The 22,680-nt window shown below is 37.5% G+C and overlaps 1 long non-coding RNA gene across 2 annotated transcripts in view; it reads right to left on the reverse strand.

Moving 5' to 3' along the window:
- The window catches only part of LOC105361958 (uncharacterized), a 299,396-nt gene that overhangs the window by 20,872 nt on the left and 255,844 nt on the right, over nt 1-22,680 (reverse strand). Inside the window, exon 1 of one of the 2 annotated variants that reach the window (XR_912864.1) lies at nt 2,654-2,841. The exons of the other annotated variant lie outside the window; for it this stretch is intronic. This is a non-coding gene — a long non-coding RNA (uncharacterized LOC105361958). Of the gene's footprint in view, nt 1-2,653; nt 2,842-22,680 lie in introns of those variants that run through there. 2 annotated transcript variants of the gene reach the window in all.

Consider the following 22,680-nt stretch of genomic DNA (forward strand, 5'->3'; position numbering starts at 1 on the left):
GGGTACAATACACTTATTGGATCACATAATTTATTCGTCTTATATATATATATATTATAAATATTCTGTATTTCGCTTTTTTATCTCAAAAGTTGACTATCGCATTAAACAGTTATGCAGCTAATGACGGATTCTAAATGCATGTTATTAATCTAAGCTCGATATATACTCTCGTAACTTTTATAAAATCAAAATAATTGCGAAATTTATTCTATATATAGGAGAAATGAAAATACATTAATTCAGTTATTTATATAATACCAATAACTTAGTATTTCAATTTAAATTGCATAAGACACGTTTATTACAGATGAAAGTGCCAACTTTTAAAATAAATCATTAATATTCGACACAATTACGTATAAAATAAAACAATACCATTATTTAAAATTGAAAGATCGAATTTGATTCACTAGGTACATCAATGATTGATGCGCAGTTAACAATAAACTCTGCTAAGATCAAAGACCGATCTTTCAAATACTAAATTCTTTCGATGAGACACAATAATAACATTGGTTAATTTTCTGTATTAAACCTGTGTTCCTCATTGTCGCGCATTTATCAAAGAAAGTAAGTATTCGATATTAACACTAATGGTAAATATATATATATATACCAACACTAGTCATAACAGAAACAAAAATAAAATAAATAAAAAATTGGGCTGTTTAGCCGCTCCTGCACAACAAAACAACACTGTTTTGAAACAAATAGTAATATGTGGTTGTCTGACGCCCCATCTCGTGAACAAATATTTCATAATGATTCTGCACATTGTTGCGCGCACCTATCCATACATATATATATATATATATATATATATATTTATTTATCTATTTACTTATCTATCTATCTATATGTCTTTCAAATTGTCTAGCTATCTCTCTGGTTATCCGTGTGTCGGATATTGTTGGTGGGAGGGGTAGGGGAGGGGGGAAGAGGTGGACTTGTAAATTTCTATGTGCACCCGGATAAATTAACTTGAATCCTCGTGCCGTACATGCACTATGGATTTACAAGCCGCTGACGCCGAGTCTTTAAATAAACCAAAAAGAAAAAAGACAGGGCACTGTCACGAACGGTGCAGGGTCCATAACGGAAGGATCGTTAAGGGCGCTCGTTATCACGGTAGTTGCCGACCCGTTGACTCTTTCGGCGACCACGGCAGAGGTGTAAAAAGCTTCCTCCTCGCCACGGTAATTTCGCACAATTCTAAACAATTATATGGCTTTCGTGATTTATTTGCCGATAATTATCGCGTAAGCAGGAGACCCATTTGCCTCCATTTTTGTTGCTGCTCGTCTGGTTAGTTTTTTTTTTTTTTTTTTTTTTTTTTTTGACACTCAGATGGGCAGCGCGCAAAGGATTTAACCTACATTTCGTTCGTTTATAATTATAAATGCTCTGGCATTTTTAAAGCCTTTTTGTGGCACTTGTCGATATGATTGCACTGAACAGTCTCTTTATTTAACTGAATTGTTATTATTATTTTTTCAAGGAAAGCGAATGGACGTTTGCATGAGCATTAAAAAAAGCAGTTTAGCTCATAACTGCCGGCTAAGATTTGGCAGGTGATCGTGAAAACAAAGTGCTATTAACGAAAAAACGTAGTGAAATAAGTTTTGTAATACCGAACTAATGTATTATTATATTGCACTTCACTGCCTCTAATAAACGTTCTCGTATTATTTAAGAGGCATTGATGTCTATGTAGGTTATTATAGTGACTTTTCAAAACATTACGAAATATACAATTAAATAAGTATTTTATACTAATAAATATGTAAATGAATATGTTATTACAAATTACTGCTCACTCTGAAATAAAATGTATACATGTATGTATATATATATATGTGTGTGTGTGTGTGTGTGTGTGTGTGTGTGTGTATATAAATTATAAGTACGGTATAAAAAAAAATTTGTAAATAATGAAATTTCAATTATTGTAGGAAATAAATGATAAAAACGTAAAAGATATTTACAATTATTTGTAATATTAATAGAAATATCTGTAAACAAAAATTGTAAAGAATATCTATTATTATTAAACAAGCGGTAATGCGAATTTGTTACTCTCGTAACTACTTGATAATTGGCTTATTCATAAATTTCCAAAATATTTAATTAAATTAATTAGCTTGGACATTCTTAACGAGCCCGACAATTTAGTACGAAACGATTGGATTTAAATTGGATTTAAAATATACAATTTAATAAGTATGTCGGCAAGCCCATTATGTTTTTCTACCGATATAAATAATTGTAAGTATTATTTATTAATATACATAAAAAAAAAAAACATGTATATAATACGAGAGTTGAAATTATGCGTTGAATACAATTAAAAATAAATGCTGCAAGAAAAACGATTTAAATTTATAGTTAAAAAAAATGCGTATTATTAGCAACATTATATAATTAATAATGTATGCTTAACGAAGTGATTCCTGATAGTTGAATTTTTATCGATATTTAAAAATTGTTTCACTACCACGCTAGATCGACTTCAATAAATGGCCTTTATAATACTTAATAATAAAATGAAATTTATTATAAGCAAGGCAATGAAATAACAATTATGTGCCTGTTATATTTACAAAAAAAATTTCATTTAATATAAAAATATTTAGTACAAATGCAATAATACTTGTATGGCGTAACACATTTTTGTTGTAAAATCCATTCTCAATTTCCAAGAAAGCGTCCTCCCCGAATATAAACACTTGTCTGCCTACGTAGCCGTCACAAATAATCCATTGGCAATACCGATTTATAAATATTCCATACATCTTTCTCCTTTATCCAGACAAATAATATAACACATCGTTGATCGGATAAAAGAAAAACAATGAAAAAAAAAAAATAATAAAGAAAAGAAAAAAACCGAAAACAATAAACTGTATGAAGCCGAGAAAAAAAAAAGGCAGAGCAATCGCGAGACGCAATAATTCGTCGATAACCGAAAACTCGTATTTCTTCGATTTCCAAAGTCCGTTACAAGTTGCGCCTGCGCGTTCGCGCGCAACTTTTCATGGAATAGAGCGCGCGAATGATTCGGTGGCGCATGCGCGTCAATGCTCGTCAACTGTCGAGGATCGCGAGAGAAAAATCTCCTGACCGGCTGTTACGCGTCCCGGGTGTCGTCGGGTCGCGGCGTATTACCAATTTTTTATTGTATGAGCGAATGTACGCGAGTCTCGAGCTTTCCTACGCACCGGCCGTATTTACAACGAGAAAAGAAAAAAGATACGATGTGGCAAAGTGCGCTCGTGCCGGATCGTCTTGTTATGGAATAAGTGTGGCGAGGGAGCGGCGGCGAGGTGCCGGGGCCACGTGATAACGGGAGAGATTGTAAAATTTACGGCTGCAGTTCGAGTGGGACGAAGAAGAGGTGTCGTAAATCGCTCGTGAATTTTTAAATGAGCCAAATAATTTTGAATGAATAAGAGAGTAATGTAGGTTGGAGTGACGATGATTCCTGGATTTATTAAGCGGATGATGCCTAAAGTTTATGCCTTTCATATTCTTATCGATACTTTCTTTACTTAAATACTAATTACTAATTGCTTATATCGGTCATTGCAATAATGTCACGTGTGAGGCTCATTGATTTCTACAATGAAGTCAATTATTTTTACTTATTGTTACAATTACAATTAATATGACTGGCTTAGATGTCTACGAGCTCACGTGCAATGATATATTGCATTATTTTCATATTATATATTATACTATTATATATTCATTACTATTGTTAATTGAATGTAATCGTAATTCATTTCTTTCTTACTTTTATTATTTTTTTTTCATTATTTATTTATTTTTTTTATTTTTAATTTTTATTATTATTGTTGTTTTTCTTTCTGATAATTATTCGCTGATTTTGTAATATTACGACTAGTCATATATATATATATATAATATTAGTTTTACGCATAATTATCTATTGCGTCAATGACGAGTCCACCTTCTGAACTAATATTATCCACTAAATCCAAACAGGCGTTTTGCATACAATGACGAGTCGCATAATGAAATTGAATTTTTACGGTCGTATATCACAATAGTCAATATAAAAGTACGAGTGTTTCTGAAACTCGGAAAGTTGTGATACTGGAATACTATAAAATATTTATAAAAAAAAAGAAGAAGAAAAAAATCTGATATATTAACATTGGTAATAGTAAATATTTCATCGAGCATGTCATTAAAATGCTTATATCGGACAAAATTATCTCAAAATGTAATGATGTGTTACGAAAAACATTAGAATATAATATATTAAATAAATAAATTTAAGATTAACGATGAAAATCGTTTAAATTCGTAATACGAGTACCAATAAATATAACATAAACAACAACAACAAACAACGATGATAACAACGATGACAACAACAACAACAACAATAAAACAAATTAATAAACAAATTCTAATGTAAGCTGTCCATGTCTAAAATAAATATAGCAAGTGCTTTGTTATTTTTAATTCGTGCAAACATATTTAGCTTAAATTTTAATCAGCTGACAATACGCGTGAAAAAAAAAAAAAAAAAAAAAAAAAAAATTTACCCCTTACGGTAAAAAATAATAAATAGGCGAGCACACGAATTTCCGCGCTAATTCGTTTCCCGGTAAAACCTTTCTAAGAGCGCGATGGAAAATCAGGTGAACCGCACACGAGTAAAGTTTTTTATAGTTGTTCTCGGCCCCTCCTATAACTTATTAACTAACGCGCTCTTGACTCCGTGGAAACCACGACGCGGTAAAACAATTTTCCATCCGGGTGATACTTTTTTGAAGGAGAGCTCCTTCCACTTAACACTAGTGTTACTAGTAGTCCCTCATCAATATCACAATAATCATAGACTCGAGTACCGAATGGGCGTTTCTCTCATATCTCTCTCTCTCTCTCTCTCTCTCTCTCGACGAGTCTATCTTAACGACTCCGTATTTTATTCTTTTTTTCCCTATCTTCTCTAACCACTGTAAGAATTCATCCATCTCTTTCTATACTCTCAACGCAGCACACGCATATGCATCAAGCAGCCAATGTGTATTACAGCTCGTTCGTACATCAGCCTTTGAATACTTGAATATGCAACGCGATGGAAATGTACTCCTTTATAAAAATATATATGATAACAAAGCCAAATGTACTTTTTCAACTGTAATAATACGTCGGTCATAATTACATAGAATACGCACAAAAATTATTTTAAGAGCTTACGTTACCGTAACCAAAGTATGAACTAATGCTTGTGTTTACAAGTAAGGCATTGGCCTACTCTTGCATATATTTGCAAACATGTATTGGGAAAAAAGAGGATAAAAGGATTTTTGCTAAAAACAGTTTCAGATTTATTTACATTAAAATAAAAACTACTCCTCGTCCCACATCTGCATCGTCTCTAAAAGATATACTTTTCGCCCATGACTGCCGCTGCACTATAATGAGCATCCCGTGTGTAGCCCACATGTGCATCTCTCTTCCCCTCCCCTCTCAACCCCCTCTCTCGCTCTTCTCACTCTCTCTCTCTCTCTCTCTCTCTCTCTCTCTCTCTCTCTCTCTCTTTCTCTCTGTCTCTGTCTCTCGTCTACACGCGTTCCCTCTCTCCGTTTCGCCACTCAACGGGGAGCAAGTGTGCCCAAAGCGCGTTACGCGCTGCGTATCTAATGCGAAGTCTGCTACAGCCGCTGCACACTCCGCCTTGAGTTACGACAGAATAGGCCCCGTTATCGCACGGGCCCCGCGCTTATTGACCCCCGCTCGCCCCTCCCCCGCCACGCAAACACACGCGCGCGCGCTAGCTCGCTCATGGGCCCCCACCACCTCCAGCACTGCCATCCACCCCGTCGCCCCGCCCCACCCGCCAATCCCACCCCCTCCGCAGGCGAGCCCAACGCCTAGCGAGCGCTCTGCAACAAAGAGGACTGGACTCTGGCCTCGGCGGGCCTTCGCGAGTGCAACGAGAATACGATGATCGGCGGCGAATGGGGAGGAGGTAGAGAGAGATGTACACTCGAATCGAAGGGAGAGTGAGCGAGAGGAATTGCGTGCTTGCGCGCGAGCGTCCGAGAGAGAGAGAGAGAGAGAGAGAGAGAAAGAGACAGACAGAGGCAGGAGAGATATGGTTAGAGAGGATTTTACAAATGGGACTTGGGACTCGTCTTGAGAGCTACAAGTATATGGTAGCAGGCAAACGTTGGAGCGGCAAAGGGAACAGGAGAGGGAGAGAAAGTATTGTAGATGGAAATGCAGTCAAGCCTACTACAGATTTTCGTCGGCACAGGCGACTTTTAGATCGGGATAGAAGGAAAACACGTTTTTCACATTTAATTTTGAATATTTTAGCACATTAACCATTCTTATGAAGTCGTTAAGGTCTTGGCGCTGACGAGGACACATATTTATTTCATATTATCGTTGTCTAAACGAGCACTACCATGATTTTATAAATAAATTTATAGCATTTTTACTATTTATAAGATTTTATTATTCTTCCTTTTTATTTATTATTTTTTATTATTTTGCTTTTTTTTTTAAATATTTTGGACAGTATTTGTAATTTTTTTTTTTACTTAACCTTTATCATCTATAGAATTGTGAGACCTAATAAAATATAAAAAAGAAATGTATCCGGAATTAGAAAATATGTTCAACGTTAATTTAATAATAAATAATAATAATAATAATTTTAAAATAATTAATAATAAATCAAATGTACATCGATCGTCCAGTTGCCTTAAGTTTTTTCAATTAAAAACTCTGTTTCTGTAAACAAGAATTTAATATATTATTGTTATTATTTATTTGAGAGTATAGTATGTTGTTACCGTATGAAATTGAATAAAAAATATCACCCCTTTATTTACTTAAATATAATAATGAATAGATCTCTATATATTTCATCATTACTTTTAATAAGTATTCAGATAATATTGGAATAAAAAAAATCATTTTGTTAATAATTAATAAGAATTAAATTGCATTCGAAATTAATAATATATTCTTATCTGTTTATTTATAATTCCAAAATAAATTCTTTTAAATTCATACAAATTAAAGCTAATAATATTTATATTTGTTACGTAAAAGTTTTAAAGATCACACGATAGATTAGAAAGCGTAGAACAACGTATCAATGATAGGATCTTGAAGATTTTTGAAGTAAGATTGAACGAGTGGCGGGGTGTGGGGTGATGGGGATAGCAGCGAAATAACGAAAAAGAGGTTCGGTAAGAAAGCATTGTGAGAAAATTAACGTTTAAAGCTAGACAGTTCTGAAGACTTAACAAAAATCAAGGAGGTGCATATCACAACGTCCCGAAGTTAAAAGTGGGAGCAAGTAAGCACGTAAAAAGGACCGATCGTCATAATAGAAGGAATAAGAGAATAGACAGTTTGAGGAGTCTGGCAAAGAGGGAGTATAAGGGAGCCACAGGTAGAAAGAACGAGAAACAGCACTCACAACATCGAAATCAGCGAAAGAAACGTCTGGAGCGCGGCAGCGGTCAGGAGAGGGGAATGGTAGGGAGAGCGAGTGGACGAAAGAGGGCGAGAGAGACGGAGAGAGAGAGAGAGAGAGAGAGAGAGAGAGAGAGAGAGAGAGAGAGAGAGTGAGTGAGTGAGTGAGAGGGAGAGAGACAAGTAAACGAATAGCCTAAGCAGGGAGACGAAGAAAAAGGAAGGAGAAGTGAGCGAGAAGGAAGGTTTTATTAAAAGAAGAGGGAGCGTGAAGGGGAAGGGGAAACAAGAAGAAAAGGAAAGAAAGATCGTCATGAGGTGGTTAGACTGGTTTTCGCTGCACGTGTATACGTAACCCGTGCTCGATACTGTGTGGACATATCTATGTGAATCTCCCTCTCTCTCTCTCTCCCTCTCTTGAAACGACAGCATGTACCACTTTACGAGAGGAGAGACCTCTCGCTCGCTCACTCTCTCTCTCTCTCTCTCTCTCTCTCTCTCTCTTGTGCGCACGTGCACTCGCTCTCGCTCTTTGTCCTAGGCCACGGGCGCGTCAAGGAGTGACGCTGGCTCGCTCGTTCGTTCATTCGTCCTCTCGCTCTCTCATATATGATTTTAGACAGAGAGAGAGAGAGAGAGAGAGAGAGAGAGAGAGAGAGAGGCAAGGCAGTAACGGAGATAAAACTCTCTTGGGTGAAAGTGCGCGTGGATGAATTCAAGAGTGCGAGGGTGTGCGTGCGTTCGTGCGTGCGTGCGCCTGCGCGTATGTGCGCCGTTGCTGCTGTAAAATTACTAGTATGGTGTGGAAAATAAGGCGACTTGCATTTAGTATAGTCGATTCGTAACGAAGGCGCAGCTCTCAATTCTAAGCAAACTCTTTGCATTCGGCTCTCGTAACTCTCGCGCACATTTGCTTTAATCCAACGTTAACTATACAATCGGTCCAAGCTCTAATCGATTACGAAGATTAGCCGGACTTCTTTACGCAATTGCGTTTTATAAGACTCGAACGGCTTTACGCGCAGAGCCTGCATTTTTACTATACTTCAGTTGCACCTTCCGCGTAGGTTCTCCACAAGTAAAATACAGGCGACATTAAAGCCGCAGTAAATGACAATGAGGATACTATACTAAAATTCGGTTGTTTTCTTTACTATAATGAGTGTGCGAGCGTTTTCCCCTTTTCTTTACACCTATATTGAGATATTGTAAAATAACAATACCTATGTACCGGACAATTAAATCAATAATAAATACATGAACGCGCTAACTCTTCTTTTTTTTTCTTTTTTTTTTATTGCAATTTCATATAATGAATTGATCGGCAATTTTACGCAACCTGTGGCGGACTTTAAATTTTAATTATTCGTTTTAATTGTAAGATCTTTGAAGAGTGTCAGTGCATGTGTAGGCGGGTCATTGGTCCGGTATCTCCTTTTCACTTCTTTTTTCTCCTTTTTATCTTTCTCCCTTTCCTCCAACTTCTCTCTTTTGCATTTGTATTTTTTCGTTTTGTAATATAGCTTTTACTTCTTTTTACTCACCGGGTTCCGATGTTACGTTTTGTACATATTTTTTAATCCGTTTTTCAGCTACTTTTTACTTCTTTATTACTGTCTATCTCGTTTCTTCATCTTCCCTTTGATTTTCAACATATCTCTCTTTCATTACTCCCCCCCCCCCCACTCAACGCCGCCCAACTCACACGGATATACAGTTTGTTCTTGACCGTCTATTTCTCTGTCTGCCTTGTGTCGTTCCATCAGCTTTATTTCTTTTTAATCTCTCGTACTTACTAATTACTTTAATATCAATTGCTTCACCGAGTGTATGTATGTATGTATGCATGCATGCATGCATGTATGTATGTATGTATGTATGTATGTATTAGCGTAGGTGATGCATGACAACTGCTTCGACAGACTATGCGTACAGTTAAATTTACACGAGCATGCGTATAATTAAAGTCTATTTTTATATATTTCATGCTTATTTATAAAATAAAATAGAATGAAGGTATATTTTATTGGATATATGAAGATGAACGAGGCTGGTGGAAATGCGAGTCATATAAGAAAAATAAAATAATAATAGCATAAATACTTAATTAATGATGGTAAAGTACATATTATATAGTAATGAACGATCATTTCGTGAACAACTAATGAGCAATAATATCTTTGAAGAATAAATTTTAATAAAGTTACTCAATATACTAATTTTATTAATCAGCGAATGGGAATAAATGTAAACAGAAGAATATATATTTAATAGAACTTGCCCCATATTTAAGATTTAACAGAATATGCGTAAGCATATGCAATTACAATTAATGCGCACCATGTAAGTTTAAAAGAAATTTTCCTGAGCACGAATATCGTGCTTTGTTTATTGGTCAACGTTTTTCACGATTGTTTATTTAATCTTTTCCATATATGAAGCAGTAGGTGAGAATATATGCTCCATCAATATACTTGGATGCTGCAGGTTTAGCAGCTTATCATTAATGTTCGTTTCAATCTCATATGTTTTGTTTTGCATTGAGCGTAAGGGACACCTACATTATCTCATTGTTCAGGGCCAAAACTTTTCTAGTTTTAACATTAAGTAATTTCTACGATTTTCTCAATTATCTAACATTGAATTAGTGGTAATTAAATAAAAAAAATTCGTGCCATATTTTTTTTATATATTTTAATGAACCGGCGTTATTCGTCATATTTAATGAATAGATTAATACTATTGCAGATTCATAATTAAATAATATATAATAATAATTAATACTATTGCAGATTCATAATTAAATAATATATAATAATAATTAATAAATAAGAGACATTTCAATACTTTAGACAGGTTAATATATAACATTTGAAATTTAATAGATGATAAATTTATAGCTTCTTCTTTAAATTAGAATGCAAATGCTTTATAATAAATATGTTAGTTGTGAGGTTGTCTATCTTATTTAAAACTATTTCTTATATAAAACTAAGGGAACTAAATATAACGAACAAGTAATTCTTTCAGTCATTGTTATTACGTTTTTTTCCTTCTTTTTTCTTTTTATCGATTTATTCACATTCATTATTGATTCAATTAATTAAATATTAATATACAGTTGCTTAGAATTTATGTAAATGCAGATTTAATATATTGATGAGATACAAGTGCATTAGCCCTAAAATGCTAACGGGACAGAAATTATAAGTACGAGTCGCTTATTTTTAAAATACAACTCATGGTTTAGAATGTAAATAAATCGCGATTGCCGGATCGAGGTTCGAGGCACTTGTCCCCGTCTAAGTCCCAATCTCGGCTGAGTTAGAGTCATGAAAACGTGAGGGCGAAGTCCGCGCTCAAGTTTCGATCCGTGAACTTGAACCTTAGCTCGTAGGACCCGGTCGAGCATCATTCCTCACTCGCGACTGTGGCTGCAATACAAATGGCGATTTCAGCTCGATGGTGGGGCGTGACAGGCCTTTTGCAATCAGTTATGGATGAACAGTAGCCTGCTGAGCCCGAGAAGGAAGACGAGAAGGAGAAAAGTGAGCGCAAAACAAAGAGGGCGAGAGAGAGAGCGAGAGAGAGCGAGAGAGGGAGAGAGAGAGAGAAAGGGAGAGGGGGGAAGAGGGTGTATATATATATATATATATATATATATATATATATGTATATCTCCTTGTGTGCGCGTGTGTGTGTGTTACGGGGGGGGGGGGGGGGGGGGGAGTAGATAAAGAGTCGGTGTAGTGATAAGCTCTTGCCCTTGTGTTGTTGTGGTGGTTTGGTATCCGTCTCGGATTATAACATCGGCATGGAACATACTTACCTTTGTTTGTAAGTGTTTTTTTATTTAACCGCTTTTCGCTAATGCAATGCGCCATCTACGTTGTTGCCAATGTAATGGCCTTCCTTTGAAATGAAGACTTTGACGGCCGTAGGGATATATTGCGTTATTAAGAGCAAAAGTCAACCTGACGTAATAAATGACACAGAAAAATAATGAGATTCAGCCTGATAAAGTTAAGGTTAAATATATCGAATCGTCCGTTAATTTCATCAGAATATGGTTTGATAATATCCCATTTAATATTGTATTTGGAAAATTAATGAAAACACTCGTCATCAATTTGTTTTGTAGATGCTTGTAAGTAAAAACTTATCAAGAGCGAAATTTGTGTATTATTATTGTAATATAACATTTAAAAAAATGACTTATTAATAATATGAGCGTTTTGAAGAAAAAACTCGATTATATGCTAGTTATTTTGGCGAGAGTCTTATTTGAAAAATTTACACATCTATATCACAAAGTACACAAAAGATGCATTATTTTTAATATTTCAATAAATACAAAATATCAACAAATATTGCACGTGTTATTTAGATATTGTATATATTTAATATATCATGTCAATTAATTTCTTATGACACACAATAGCTAAAGATACATTTATATAGATTTAAAAATTTATATTTTTACATCACACGTGTTTCAGTACACTAATGGTCGATTTAAGGATACTTTTGAAAGACAAAGTAATCGTAATATTAATGATACCTTATTCAAGGCAGTGCATACTTAAATCGAGTGTAGAATGTATTCATGGAATAAATTTTAGTTTCGACGAAAGAAAAAGGCTTGCTTGGAAGTTTGTATAGTCAAAAAAAAAAAAATAAATAGAAACAAAAAAAAAATGCTTTTCAGTAAGAGTTAACAATCAAGACGAAAAGCAAAAGCGAGAAATTAATTCATATATAAGTATGCGCGTATTTTCTCCTTCACCTTGCAGTTAATATGCAATTTGCATAGCATGAAAAATCTTCTCTTCCAAGGGATACCAACGACTCATCTCGTTAATTTCCATGCGCAAGTATAATGCGACGTAGTTTCGAGTGCAGGATTAATGACGCAGGCGTCGCCCGATCGGTAAGTACGCCGCGACATCGAATAATTTAATAAATATTTATCGCTTTTTTTGTTTAAGAATGGAACGGGTGTGTAAACCGCGTCCGAATTAAATACACAAACGGTATTCTGTTACAGCGTGGCGACAGAACTTTATGTTTGATAAGTGACTTTGTCAGGTGGCGGGAGCATCGGAAGCGTCGCATGCACGTTTATAGATAGATAAAAATGGAGAAGCGAAGAAGAGTGAGAGAGAGAGAGAGAGAGAGAGAGAGAGAGAGCGGGATAACGACAAAAGGTGCCATGCATCATCTCAATTGCATCACTTCACCGCGGGATTGAATATATTTGACAAACATATGAAAATTTTTCCCAAATTATACCGGTGGGCCAATCTGCATATCAAAGGACGACTCAAACCCTTGGTGGGGCACAATGGAAACAGGCGTGTGACTACTATTCAACCTATTTCTCCTAGATCTTTATACCCACGCATAGCGCATACAGGAGATTCCAGTAAGAAAACAACGCGGCTGCTGCTTTTCATGGCGCGCGTTTGATCATTCGGCAAAACACGTCTAAGTATTTGTTTGATAAAGGAAAATAAATGAAAATGGAATGTGTATGAGAGCGAGAGAGAGAGAGAGAGAGAGAGAGAGAGAGAGAGAGAGAGAGAGAGAGAGAGAGAGAGAGAGAGAGAGAGAGAGAGAGAGAGAGAGCGCACGCGTATGGTGTGTGAGTGATAAAAAACCTGAACTCGATACAGTATCGCCGTTGTCATATAATCGTGAGGCGAGTCGGAAGAGGAGGCGGAGAACGAGGGAGAAGCCGACGAAGATGGAAGACAAACGAGAAGACGTATCCGTATACCTGAGATCTCGAGAAAGGATTCGTGCCCGTAACTATGGGAGATCGTCCTTCTCGGTGTCATGACTGGCGTCCGCCAAAAAAAGGGCCTAGCGATAGCGAGTGGGTGGGATGGCGGGGATTATAATAGTAGAAGATGATGATGATGATGATGATGATGATGAAGCAGTGGTGGATAGATAAATAATCCCACTGTTCGTGGCATGTCCGACCGTGTTTCTGCGTTAGGAGATTCCGGCAACTCCACTGTGTCGCCCTCCCCCTCGTGGACACGCGGACTCGTTCTCCTCTCCCCCATTCTCTCGCTCCTCCTTTCAAGGATAACTACTTAATACAGGATCCTCGCGGGCAGCGCGCGCCTGGAGATAGATTCGCCCCCCCCCTCCCGCAACCCCACTATACACTCGCGCACAGACAAGCACGCACGTAAGCGCGCGCGCGCACATCCCCCATCGCCCTCCGTCCCTCCGGCGCTGCTCCTTTTTCGTCTCGCGTCACGGTCGTCATCGGAAACATTCGAATCAATTCGAAGGAATAATTTTTACGGCTCTCTTCCGAGGCTCGCGCTACGATAAGTTTTATTTATCATTGGCTCTTGGAATCCTTATTTGCCGAGAATATGGTGCTTACCAATTTCCGTGCTTATGCCCCGCGTGACAATATCGTTCTCTCTCTCTCTCTCTCTCTCTCTCTCTCTCTCTCTCTCTATCTCTACTACCTTTTCCCTATTAATAAGCCGTTATTTTTAACAAGGCTGTATGCTAGCAAGATATTCCCATTCCATTTTCGCACAACGTCAATTAGACGTTGCGACTCTAGGAAATAATGGCTTACTTTAGATAAAAGAATCGTATCGGCCGAGTTATGGTATCGTTAAAGCTGCGTAACAATAATTACGCTTGTCATCCCAAAGTTTTTCCAAACGATCTCGTGCCAAGCATTCGCAACTTCTCACAATGCCCTAGAATTATCTCGATTTTATTTAAAAAGTACAGGATGACGTGCGTAGCCACTGACAGCAAAGATCGGCGGTCCGAAGCGTTCGTTTTTCTTTCGCTCCTCCCGTCCTTCCGCTTCGATCTCGGGGTGAAAGAGTAAAGCATATCGACGAGGCGCGTTTACCGAGAAACTCGCCAAGCTTGAGATAAGAAGCCAGCGCGAGACAAGGCTACGTGCAATTGCAAAAGCTATTCCGTTGCTTTAGCGCATCTTTGTCCTCGTAGTCTCAGTCTTTCCCTTCTATATTTATTCATAAAAATCGAATTCTATTTGCGTGTTGCGCGAATCTTAACGGTGTACGTGTAAGCGTGCGTAAAGGCATTGGCGAGATAACGGCTACATGATATCGGCGAGCTTCCCTTAGTTTGTTATCTAACGTTACTACCGTCAATTAGCCATTTCTATGGCGATACCGATAAAAGATTTGCCATAACATTATTGCGCGACCCGCATCCTCCTTAATGACAATAGTTTAACATCGAATTATTGCTGGGCTGTTATAATTTAATGGCAGATGAGTTGGATGGGCTGTAAAGCGCAGCATTCGTTCGATGGATGCTCACTCTTAAAAATAATTGTTTCTCACCCACTGGCTTAACATTATCTTCCAATAATACATTCATTGAAGCTAAGATTTTAAGAACTGAGATTACGAGTCACCCGTTTCGGGTCGTGCCATCTCATATTCCCCTTGCGTATCTAGTAAACGAGATTAACTGTCGCACTCGGATATCGCTGTTGCATTATCGCAATTTACCAGATCGATCTAACGTATGGGTTGACTGAGATGGACTAGATATATATATATATATATATATATATATATATATATATGAGAGAGAGAGAGGGGGGGGGGGGGGGGGGGGGAGATGGGGGAGAAGAAAAAAAAACTCTCGTTTGTGAGGAGGCAAGTGCACCGGGTCGCTGTTTTTCCTTGTGGCTGCTCCATATTGTGAGACAGTTTCGGCCCATGAAATCTCGAGTGCGCCGATGAGCGATGGGCCATGGCAGCGTTAGCACGCCCTCGAGACCGAGTACAACACTTGTCGAATTGACGAGCGCGGGTCTATCCGGTGGGTGGGGGGATGCAAGCGCCCGACGTGCAGCTCGTGTGTAAGCAGCTTTTCCTTTTTTCACACTCTGTCTTGGTAGTTCGGTCGCGGCCCATCTCCGCACTGGTCCGATGTAAACACGAGTGGCTGATAGCTGTAAGGCCCCGCTTCTCTCCGCGTCCGCCACTCCCCCCCCCCCCCCACCCCTTTCCCAACCTCCTGGCCACTCCCCCCCCTCGCTCACTCACTCTCTCTCTCTCTCTTTCTCTTCGACCATCTACATTTCTCTTAGTCGCTCTTTCTCTTCTCGCGCAAATGGCTGTGTTTGAGGGGGAACTGCGGTGCCATCGGTGCACGCGTTTGGGAGGGGAATAAGCGGATGAAGAGAGAACGAAGAGGAGAGAAGGGAGAGACAGAACCTATGGGTCGTATGAAGCCGACGGCGACGAGGAGGGAAGAAGAGAGATACGGCTCTAAGAGGCCCGACCGAGAGAATCGGAGGCAAGTTTAAGAAAGATGCACGGTCGCGCGTGTACAAGAGAAAGAGAGAGAGAATAGAATAAGGCTCGTTGCCAGCCAATAGTAAACAAGTTTTAAGAGGTATCAAAACCATCCGACTAAAGCGTGCGTGCTATTGGCCAGAAACGAGCCTCGCTCTTTATTTCTTTTTTAATGCATCGGCCTTATACGAGCGAAAGACAGACGAAAAGTGCACACGAGGAGAGGGGAGGGGTGGAATGGAGTGAGGAGGGGGAATGGAGATAAGACTCTAGGGAGGTAAAATGTAGCCAAAGCTAAACTCCAGTGGCGTAGGACTCCATTGAATGTCGAAGTTAGCGAAAGACCGACAACGACGATGCTACTTTACATTAGATCAGTCTCGTCCTCTCTCTCTTTATCTCTCTCTCTCTCTCTCTCTCTCTCTCTCTTCCTCTGTGTCTTCCAACACTCCGTATCTTGTACTCCTTCTAGACGTAGATCCAAAAGAAGATGCCCCTTCTGCAATCCTTTTTATTTTCTTCCACCTCTTTTCTCTCTCCTTTCTTTTTACTCTCGACCATCTTCCTTTTCTCCTCATCCCAACCCCTCGATCCTTCCCTCTTGCGTCATCATTCTCAGTCATTCTCTCTCTCTCTCTCTGACTCTCTCTCCCTCTCACTCACTCTCTCGCGAAACCTGATCCACGGAGGATAATTATCGTGCTTCTCGTTGCTGCGTCAAGGCAACCCAACGTCGTATCGCCTCGATCGCCGAGAGATAAGGGCTGAGGCTTTACACCTCGACCCTCTCTCTCTCTCTCTCTCTCTCTCGGACAACGACCATGAGTAGTTTTTTACACGCCCGTCTTCCCTCCTCCCCCCGCCGGCTCATCCTCCCTCGCCCGTTCTCTATCTCTCTCTCTCTCTCTCTCTCTCTCTCTCTCTCTCTGTATGCGCGCAAGTGCGCACGCTCGCGCGTGTGTGCCACAGAGAAACAGAGAGTGAGAGAGCGAGGGAGAACGAGAGAGGGGGAAGAGAAAAGGGGATTCTCCGCAGAGCACGTAGAGTGCAACCTTCTCTCTTTCGATCGTTCGGATTAACGCACTTGTTATTACATGACAGAATCTTTCCCTTACTTTTTCATTATCTTTTACAATTTTTTCTCTTTAAATAGCATTACTTTCACATTCAATTTTGACACTATAGATATAACTTTCAAAAAAACCGTCATTTCATTTATCCAACAGCTATTACTATTATCATAATTTAATGCTTCTAAGGTTTTTTAATACAAGCACTATCAATACATGATTTATACAATTATCCTAATTTGTAATAATAAATTTATATAGACGAATGTCTTATCGTTTAATGTCTTAACTGTAAATATAAGTAATCGAAGCAATTAGCCACTTCATATGTGGATTTCATACTTTTCTGTAATACTCTTTCTCACAATCATCATGAAATAATGAATCAATTATTAACAAATGAATTTATTTGTCAAAATGAAAAGGACTTATTGCAGGAAGAAATTTAGGTAGAAACCATATAAACATATAAACGTTCGCTTAACCGGAGTCCTTTCTAAAAACAAAATTCAGAAAAACATTCGTTCTTGAGTGAAAAATGTGAAAATACAAAATTTATAAATTAACCGTTAACATATATTCTCAAGAATGCATTCACACGTTACGAATTTTTATAATTTTTTAAAAATATTTAAACAATTCTTTATAAACAATTATTTTAAATAATAATATCTTCATCTCTATTTCGGATGCTTAGAAATATGAGGAAAATTTCCTGAAAATTTGTAAACTATTATTATGTATTACCTATACTTGAACAGTTTGCCAATCTATCTGAACTCCGTGATATTTAAATAATAATATCTTTGTGCAATACATTATTTGGACAAGTATTACAATAATACATTTAGAAATAAAAAAAGCTCCAATGAATCTTGAATTATTCTCTTCATTTCTTACGTATCTTGAATAATTATTAAAATTAAAGTAGTATTCCCTGAATTATTTTACCAAAAAATAAATATATAATTATATATTTTAATACACAAAGTCCTAATTGGTTGATGAAAATTGAATACGATTGAAAAATTATTAAATTAACAAAAATTAGCTGCAACTATTTTTAGTTGAATTTCCGCTAACATTTTACGAAACTGAGTTTTTATGAAAATAAAGTGTAATGACCAAAATGGACTTAATTTTATACATCACGCATATACGTAAATGTAAATAACTAAGGCAATCTGATAACTTTATAATTGCAGAAGTATTGAAAAGTGTATAAGTATATGTAGTACCGACGAAAAATATTAACTTTTTAAACTGTCTTAAAAAATATTATAAAGTCGAACAAGGGAGGTATAATTTATCAATGTAACAGCAGTTTTGAAATAATGCATTTATCGTGAATTATTTTATGTCTTTACATAAAGATTGAATATTACTTTATCACAAAAAATTATATTAGAGAAGCCAGACGTATATTTATAAAACACTATTTAAAATATAGAGTTTTTACTGAAATTGGAAATTTTATAAACTGGAATAATGTTCGAGGGGAAGATACGTACTACAATCACAATTATTTCTTTTTAAAAAAATCTAATAACGATATCTGTCAGCTTATACATTTATATCATTATTATATTAGCTATGAGAAATGTTTTTTAATTATACGAATAACCAAAGCTTAACCACTAACATACATTAACTTCGGTATATTATAATTTGCGAAACTTAATAGATTTCAACCACACTTAACCTTACTAGGTTATCGCCTAAGAAGCAAAACAACTGCATTGCAAAATGAATAAATCACATGTTGCATATCAATCATAGCATTAAAAATGAAAAAGAAAGTAATTTATATGTTACTAGTAATAATTATTTATAATTCTTTACAGAGAGAAAGAAAAGGAGTTTCAAGATTAATATTTTCATATAAGATACTGTAACGAAAATATTTCCAAGGTGTACTTATTCTATTTCAAAGTAAATAATTTTCCAATGTAAACATTAGTTTTTGTAAGGGGTATCTTTAATATTAAATCAAAAGTTGTGAATTTATTAAACGACCACTTAATGTAATTTATACGCGCGATAATATATACATATATATACATATATATATATATATATATATTTTTTTTTTTAAACAGACCAAATAAATTAGTTTGTGTTTATAATGCCGATGTTTGAACATCAAAAGAGGTTTTTATCTTATAGAGTCCTCATTTACTTTCGTGAGACAGCGTTGCGCAACCATTCCAATATACAATTTAAAACGAGAAGACGGGAAAAGAAAAGCAGACCACTTGGCTAAATATCACTCGTTGCAGTCGGCGCATTATACTCTGTGTCAGTCAACAATTCACTACGCTACTTACTGCTTTTATGACCATACCAGTCAAATATGACATCCCAAAAATCTACTCGCTGCATGTTCCAACGGTTTTCCCGACCCGAATTAGGTCATAGCCGCGATTGTTTTCGTTGTACCGTGCCATCCTTCGTCTCCTCACTTTTTTCCTTTCATGTCACAATGCCACCTCGTGCTTTATCTTTCTGATTTCTGTTTTGCATGGATGAGATCATCGCATTTTAAGTTTCTGGTATTGTCAGATAAATTATTTTTTTGCATTATGTATGTGTTATAATTGTGACGAAACTGGGTCAAATAACGAAGCGGTGCGTAAGAAAAAAAGAAAGACTTTTTCCTCTTTGTTCTCCTAAAATATACTAATAATCTTGCGATATTCACCGGCGAATGCTTCTTTTATTATTTATGCGTCATAACTTTACTTTCGACGTTACCTTCTCCGTAAACGTCCAAGTTGACTTTCATCTGGCGCGAGCCAATTCAGACGTAATATTTGGTTTGCATTAAAAAAAAAAAAGAAAAAAAGAAAAATGGAATAGAATATATATATATATATATATATATATATATATACGCAGACACACCTATATATATGTACATAAAACGATATTCTACATTTTGAAATAATTCACCTCGTATCATCTTTCTACGAAATAGGGGAGTCTAAAAGACGTTCATTTAAGCGTTTCCATAAACTTGTATTATACTCTTCCTGGTGCTCTTGAGTACCATCTTTCTCATCAGATTCCTCCTCTTGGTGCTTTATCGTTTTCAACTGATGACTGCTGCAGTAGTAGGCTTCTACAAGCGAGATATCTTCTCGCCGCGTCCTCTGTTGCCTTCATTTTTAGTCTTCCTTTTCTTACATATACACGCGCGCGATCGCGAGCGCGCCCGCGTACGCATATAATATTCCTCGTCTCCTCTTCCATTGGCTTTATATACAACGCACAAGAGGAGTCATTTCTCTCTCTCTCTCTCTCTCTCTCTCTCTCTCTCTCTTTGTATCCTTTTGCGTTCTTCTCTTTTTTCGTTGCTTCCCAAAGAGAGGAAAGTAAGGGGTATGAGGGAGGGAAGAGAGAAAGAGGACGGGAAGGGGTAGGCGTCATTATGAAAATGATACTGTACCTGTATAGCTAAGGGGACAGAGACCGCAGACCATGGCAATTACGAGTAATGAAACGCCCGGGTTCATCGACGGACGTCGACGACGTCAACGACAACGCAGGCTGGCCAGTGAAGACGAATGTGGACAGAGAGAGAGAGAGAGAGAGAGAGAGAGAGAGAGAGAGAGAGATAAGTAAGAGAAAGAGGAGAGAAAAAACGGTGACGAAGGGAGAGAGTGACAGGCAAAGTGATCAACGAAGCTAGAGTGAGGGGGGGGGTGGAAGAAAGAAATAGCGAGAGAGTGCACGGAGAAAAACTATAGAGAGAAAGACGTAGGAGGGCAATGGCAATTGACGACGTTTATTAACGTCAGCGGATTAAAACTCGGTAAATGTATCGAGCGGTCCGTCGCACTCCAATGCATCGTAGTTTTCCAACTTTATAAAAGACGATAGCGTGTAAATAAGCTGCAAAAATTCGCCACTATACGTACGATTCCCTATCTCGAATAAAAATTATATTTATGATGTCGTGGTGGCGAGTGAATAACAGAACGATAGAGGGGGGGGGGAGAGAAACTTCATTTTTATAATACCGTGGTAGATGCAGACTCGATTCTTCGAAGCAATTTTATAATGATCTCTAACGGAGAGGTCTCTCCTGCACTCTCTCTCTCTCTCTCTCTCTCTCTCACTTACGCTCTCCCTCTCTCACACCATACACGTACACGTGTACACACACGCAGAGAGAGAGAGAGAGAGAGAGAGAGAGAGACCCACCGTAAAAAAAACCCATGAGCGCACACACGCGGATACGCATCTGTATACGCAAACCCATATTTTCTCTCTCTCTCTCTTCTCACCGTACAGTAACGAAACCGCCCTTCCCACTTTCTCTCTCTCGATCTTCTTTATATTTCTGGATTTTTTATGCCAGTAAATTCGCTTCGCTTTGTGGCTACGAGTGTATTGTATAACCAATACCATCCCTCGATGTTACCTTATTACATGCCTTTGACGTATTCTGCTATTATGCGTAATAATGGCCTTCGCGAGTATTTATTCGTTTTAACAGTAAGGGAAAATACAATTATATAATTTTGCTTTTAAAGCAATGGCAAGAAACTTTTTCGGTGTGAAACTAATTATCCGTTATTGACAAACGATTTTTTCATTCGTACTTTACATGTGGTTTCATTTTAATTAGACCTTATCAATGTACATTATTATATAGTTCTAACAAAGATTCTTTGATGTAAATTTAAATGCTCTTCAAATGTCATATATTATGTAAGATGAATGAAGACTAGATCAACCTTACTTCACAGCAAAACGTGAGAAACATTTCTGAAGCTAGACAGCAATAATTTAAAGTTTAAAAAACAAATGTGATATTTTATTCACCCTCAAACCTATGCAAATCATACTCAAGCTTATACACACGCAGACGATAATTTAAAAAATACCTACTACCTATCATAATTTTAATGAAATCACACGTTTAATTATAATTTTCACCATACTTCTCCTTACGAAGCATATGAAATTATTTCATCAATTTGTAAAAAAAAAAAAAAAAAATCTTGTAATCACCATTTTTTTCCCTTACAATCGATTAATCGTAAATAGCATTTTAAAATCTAAATTCAAATGTAAGTTACATTACGAACAAGAACAAATTGAAAAGTCGTTGAAAAATCGAGTCGCATGACAGTACTCTGATTATTTATTAATGCAATCGGATGTGTAGTACTTTATTGAGAATCAATGTAATTGCATTACCATGCTCTAGCGAGTGATTTATCCACCACGTATGCTGTGCACACATTACGTCCCGCACGATACTACAAATATTTCCAGTAAATACATTATCAACAAGCACTTTCAACCCCGCACACCCTCTCACAAGTCCCGCCCTCGACCACGCCAATATGACTAAACAAGTAAACGGTTAAGCCAACGAATACCATGACCGCGGCTCTCTAAAAACGTGCCTTCGCTATCTCCCCCCCCCCTCCCCCCACACACATATATATATATATATATATATACACACCCTCCCCACCTCCACCCTACCAATCCCCATCTCATACCGCCACCCACCCTCGACGACTTCATACTCGAGATCACGCGGCTGAGTTGCGAGTGTCGTGGCGTGGTTCGCTAGGTAAAGATAAGCGAGGCTTGCATGCGAATGCTGCTGAACGTCGCCAAAGGTCTGCATTACTTACGAGCGTCTATCGAGGCCTACGCGCGACGATATCCTCTTTAGCATAGGAAGGGTCGATTGCGGGGGCGCACCTGCGACGTATACACCGACCGCCTCCTCCCCCGAGATAAGGCAGAGCGAGCTTTCGCCGAGCAAATACAAGGAGCGAACGTGC

The sequence above is a fragment of the Ceratosolen solmsi genome, unplaced genomic scaffold (assembly GCF_000503995.2).
Source record: "Ceratosolen solmsi marchali unplaced genomic scaffold, CerSol_1.0 scaffold2, whole genome shotgun sequence".
NCBI classification, from domain to species: domain Eukaryota; kingdom Metazoa; phylum Arthropoda; class Insecta; order Hymenoptera; family Agaonidae; genus Ceratosolen; species Ceratosolen solmsi.